Source organism: Phaenicophaeus curvirostris, chromosome 1, assembly GCF_032191515.1.
Source record: "Phaenicophaeus curvirostris isolate KB17595 chromosome 1, BPBGC_Pcur_1.0, whole genome shotgun sequence".
In the NCBI taxonomy this organism is placed as follows: domain Eukaryota; kingdom Metazoa; phylum Chordata; class Aves; order Cuculiformes; family Cuculidae; genus Phaenicophaeus; species Phaenicophaeus curvirostris.
Window position 1 is genome coordinate 146,104,025 of NC_091392.1, and position 6,000 is coordinate 146,110,024.

The window sequence follows — 6,000 nt, forward strand, 5'->3', positions numbered from 1 at the left end:
ATGTCCTCTCAGGTTTGTGGAGATCTGGCACTGGAAATGTTTCTGGTCGGGTGGAAAACACAGATGCAAACCGGTTCAAAGATCTTAATAGTTTACATGTAGAGGACCTCCATACTGGATTAGAAAGTCAGTGGGCACTGGAGCAAAGACTCCATGTTGCCCACATCCCATTGCCTGGCTCAGCTGGTTTCCTTCAGGGTCAGTGCAGGAGGCTGCAGCCCTGCCTGGAGCTCGGTGCTGGGCTTTTTTTTTTTTTTGCAAGTTCCTGAAAGGTGGTGGGGTGGGAGCCCTCAGCATAGCTGGATATCTTCATATACATGTGAAGTATGAAAGAAACAGAAAATAAGAAAGCCATGTTTGACTGTAGCATGTACCTGTAGGTACTTCAGCAACTGTCTTGAGAAAGGTCATTAATCTTCAGCAGGTTTTGTCAGGAGTAAGCTGTCTTCTGTAAAAAAGTTTGTTTTCCTTTCCCCAGTCCAGTTACCAAATACAATACTTAGCAAAATTCCTTCCATACCTGTGGGTTGGCAGCCACGGTGGACTGTGTTCTCCTCCATCTGCATGGCTTTTGGGTTGCTTGGCAGGTTTTAAGTCTGAACCCTTTTTAAAAATTTTGCAATGCAGCTGATTTCCTCTGGGCTACAATAAGAGAAGTATCTAAAAAAAGCCATCCTTCCAAATCCATATTTTTGATGTTACCATCAGTTTCATTTTCCTGTTTGATTTCATGTATACTCACTACAGCAGCTTTTCTCCTTGTGTTCAACAGAAACAGGCAGTGGTCTAAGTTGCAATGAGATGCTTTTAGAATGCAGCCATGTTAACTATGCAGCAGTTTGTCAGCACCAGACATTTGTAACCAACCCGCCTTGAAACACTTGGTTAATTCTCAGACAAAGCCCGAGAGATTAGCCTGTGAGGCTCTTCCAGGGAAAGCAGCTTTGTGGCTATGTATGCCTTGTTCGTGGAACCATCACTTGGTTCTCTCTGTGACCAGATGAAATGGTGCCACATGGATCAGAAAATGGGAAAAAGAGATTTTACTCAGTATAGCTGTTCTCCTTCTCCCTACGTGAATCATAGAATGGTTTGGGTTGGAAGGGACATTAAAGATCATCCAATTCCAACCCCCTGCCATGGGCAGGGACACCTTCCACTAGATCAGGCTGCCCAAAGACCCATCCAACCTGGCCTTGAACACCTCCAGGGATGGGGCAGCCACAGCCTCCCTGGGCAACCTGTGCCAGTGCCTCTCTACTCTCATTGTGAAGAAATTCTTCCTTCTGTCTAGTCTAAATCATCCCCTCTCCAATTTATAGCCATTGCCCCTAGACCTATCACCACATGCCTTTGCAAAATGTCCCTTCCCATCTTTCTTGTAAAAAACTGGTCTAGGCTGGAAAAAGCCCAAAGGAGCCTCCAGCTCCCTGGTCCCATGACACACATTGCCATGGTTTGAGTTTAGAGAAAATGATCTTTTGTCAGGAAAAGCCTTTTTGTCTGACATGCTGATTCATAAATCAGCTTGGCTAGTTTGCCTGCTTCTTGGGCAGAAGGCTGTGTGCAATATACCACTGTTTACAACCACAAGAAAACAAAGTTCATAACCTGCTTTAAGCTGCATGTGTCAGCTGATTAGTTTTGCAGAACACAATATTATTTCCTATTGAGGACAGAAGCAGGTTTTTTTGTCTCTCCTTCTACCTTATGTTAATTGTGCTTTGTTGTGTTGCATAATCACTGCTCTCTGGCCTCTCCTCTTAGGTTCATTTTGTCCCTCATAACAAAGTGACCAGGTCTGTGGCTTGGAGTATTTATTTGCAGCACCCTGATAGCTGTGGTTTTCTGATATCTGTACTGGTTTGGGGAGGAGAGGAAAAACTAATACCTAGAGGATGAAATCATGGCTTGGTGGAAGGGAATGGCAGCGTTCCCACAAGCTTCACTATGGCCAGAATTTCAACCCAGGAGTGCCTGGGGTACTAAATATCTTCACCAATTTCTCTAACTGCCTGCCTCATTGCTGAACCAGAAGCCCAGAGAAACTCTTGGCAGTTGCTCCCTCTGCAGGGCCCCAAAAGAAAGGAAAAGGAGGTCTGGTGGACAATCCAGGGCTGGACCACTGCCCTCTTTCAACCCTCAGATATTGCTTTTGTTTCTCTTTGTCCCCTAATTTGTTACACCAACAGTGATGCTAATGAGGCTTAGCTTGCTGGTTCAGCTGCGAGGAAGGTGCCTGTCCTGGCTTTGGCTGGTGCAGAGGGGCCGTGGCATTCCTGGGAATCACCAACTGGCCATGCTGGCATGGAGCTGCCAGATGTGGCATGGAGCCTGACGTGAAAAACAACCTGCTCACATTTTCAGTCTGCCCCCCTGCATGTGCAGCTGGGAGGGTGCATCTACAGAGATTTGCTCCCTAAATTGCTTTTAGCAGCTCTGCTTTTTCTCAAGATGCTTCCTCCTGTCAAATCCTTTAGTCTTTCTCGTGGGTGGGGGCTTGGTGTAACTAAGCCTGTTAAATCTGGGGACAGTGTCAAGCTTCTGCCAGCACCCCCAGCCCCTTGCGTGTCCTCAGGAGCTGGGCTACATGCAAGCGATCCAGCTAAACTCAGGCCTGCAGCAGGTCAGGTTTTGGCCTGAGATACTGAATATACCTCCCGGTGTGGTGCATGATACCCAAGTCTTCAGCATCACAGTCCTTCATCCAGGATATTTTGTGTGAACATAAATTCAAGAACAGTTTGAAAGAGTTGATGCTCTCTCTATTCAGCTATTTTAGTACTTTTGGTAAGATCACCATCTCACAGGATATAGTTTCATGACCAACTCAAGAAAATTTGCATGGTAACCGAAGGCATAAATTATTAAATTACTATCATAAACTGGGACTGCATCTGCTACATCTATGAAGTTTTTTACCTCAACCTTAAATGGCAGCAGTTACATTTTCTCTTCTATTTATTGTTGTGTTGTGCTACTCCAGACATCCCCTCTGTTGCAGAATTCTTTGCCCTGTACTGCAAAGTCAAGATTTCACCATTACTTGTGGCACTGATGAGCAGAAGGACTGCTCACAAATAGTGTGCATTTTTGAAAGGCCACTGAAGGGTCAGTCCCTCCAAAACAGTTTTCCTCTCCTAGACCTCATGCTTGTGGGGCTGAACATCAAACACAGGCAGGGGACTGGCCTTGGCTGAAGGCTAGGTCTACTAAAACCACAAAAAGATAAGCAGTCCCAGCATCACAGAGGAGGGCAGGAATCAACTCAGAGGCAAAGGGAAGAATGAGATGGCTCCTGTCAGCAGCAGCCCAAATTTAGGTCAATCAGAAACAATCAGGAAACTTCACCTTTTGTGGTAAACGGTCTGTGGTTTTGTCAAAAGGGGATTATTTAAGAATGGGTGACTGTCCATGCCCAGGACCAGTTGATGCCAAACAATCACCACAGCTGCAGCAGGTTGAGGCCAACACTCATGGCTCCACTTTGTACATTCAAGCTTCTTGGCTGACAGGTCCTCTATGTGGACTCACCTGCAAAGCCATCTTTAACTGTATGGGACACTTTGGCACTTACTGCTGGAGAATGGCTTTAGTTAACACCTGCAGCACATACCGAGCTCAGTACGTAAATGAGGCCCACTGGTCCTTTCCTCCCATGTGTTCTTCAGCAGATTTTATTTTACAGGAGCCACAGAGTACTGAGACACAGCGAGGTAAGAGACAGCTTGCGTGGCTCTCTTCACTGGAAAACATGAAGTTAAGTACTGTAAGCTCTTGGCCAAACAAGCTCTAGTGTCCTCTGGGACCGATCCTGAAGTCAATAGGAACTTTGTCTGATTTAGCTGTCTGTTGTGAGTTATTATCTAAATCATTGCATCATTGTGGGATTGAATTTACCATGTCCATAAAGAGTTTATTGCCTTGTGCTGGAATGACAGCAATCATAATTTCTATTCTGTTTATTATTGCACTGGTAGTCTTCTAAAATTACAGTCTGACATCTCTTGCCTACAGGGACTTCCTACCAATCCATTACGGTAAAGTCAGGATTTCAGCCGTGTTTTTAGCACTGAGGATGTGAAGGATGATCCCAAATCACAATTCAAGTCCTACTGTTTAAGACTACCAGCCTGCACCTTGTCTCCTCAAAAAACATGGAAAGCAGAGATTTGTGCATAACCAGCTCACCTCATTGGCTGATATCAAAGTGGGAACCACATGGAAAAGATGCTACTCATGGGGAAGGTACCTGACCAGTTTGTGACCTGACTTTGGAGTTCAGCATTTCGCTTGTCTTCAGCATTTGCCAGAAAGAAAACATAATGCCTTGAGTAGGCTTAGCCCAAGATTTCCAGTCTCTGTACAGAAATATGTCATGGAAAATAAGACGCAGACATTTACTCCTCTCCTGTGCTCTTGCTGCAAATTACTTGTCCGTGCTCCTTTAACCTCAGACATTGCAGGACCTGATCCAAAAACCTCATTAGGACAATTCAGGGGAATTTCACTTTGAAAAAGGCTCCTAGCAAGTGTTATAACCTCCTTGGAAACACTGTGTAGCAATCTATCATTTTATCTGAATGAGGTTATCCCACAGGGCATAGTGGGCCAAAAGCAGAGCACCTCCCAAGACTGTGAATCTCCCATACAGTGCCTCTGCTGGATGATATTTAATTTTTGCATTATTTGCTCATATTTTGGCATTGCCGCAAAAACTTTCCTGGCCTTTGAAATGTGAAGGTGTGTACTGCACAAACAATAAATCAATAATCTAAGTTGAAGCACATCATGAGCAAGGCTTGTCTGCAATTGCCTCCTGGCAACCATTTAAATTAACTTCTGTTAACACTTCTATCATTATTCATTGCAGAGTCCAGAAAAATATGAGCAAACAGAAGAAGGTGCTGCCTTCAGCAACTTTGCACCTGATGTTACCTCCATGTGTTGAGAAAGCTTGTCACGAAAAGGCAAGTGCCAGCAGCAGATACCTGCTTCCCTTGTGTATGACATTGCTTGGAAGCATTTTGTAGTTTCAGAGGTAAGGCCTGGAAGGCTGTCAAGAGAAAGATAACCCTCTGAGCGCAGTATTTCTGAAACTAACTCCTGCACCTGGGGAAGGGCACACAGAAAGATGGGTGGAAGTGACTACACCAAGGGCACTAGGCTATGTTTTCTTTGACTAATCCCCAGCTCCACTGTCCCAAAAGTCTCCTGGAGCCCTTGCACCTCTGAAGGTCCAGTGCCCTCTAGTGCAGTGTGGGGTGTGCATATGTTTGTTTGTATGTGTCCTTTCCAATCAAGCAAGATCTTCAATATGCACTCGTTTTTTCCTGTGGGGCCAGCCCTGCCTCCCATGCTGCAGCTACACGAGCCCTACTTGCCCTTCTCGCTACCCTGACTCCTGGCAGCAATTTTCTGTGGCCAGCCCAGGAGAACATACACCCTGGACACACCAACCCAATGCCTCCGATCTGCTTCTTGGTGGCAGCAGTGGCAGGACTCACGTGAGAGATTGCTGCTTGCCGGCATGTCCAGGTGCACTTTAGGAGTGCCAGTAGTTTGTAATCTGGAATCCCTGCTACTCACCACTTAGAATCATAGAATCATAGAATAACCAGGTTGGAAGAGACCCACCGGATCATCGAGTCCAACTATTCCTATCAAACACTAAACCATGCCCCTTAGCACCTCGTCCACCCAGGCCTTAAACACCTCCATGGAAGGTGACTCAACCTCCTCCCTGGGCAGCCTGTTCCAGTGCCCAATGACCCTTTCTGTGAAGAATTTTTTCCTAATGTCCAGCCTAAATCTCCCCTGGCAGAGCTTGAGGCCATTCCCTCTTGTCCTGTCCCCCGTCACTTGGGAGAAGAGGCCAACACCCTCTTCTCTACAACCTCCTTTCAGGTAGTTATAGAGAGCAATGAGGTCTCCCCTCAGCCTCCTCTTCTCCAGGCTAAACAACCCCAGCTCTCTGAGCCGCTCCTCGTAAGACTTGTT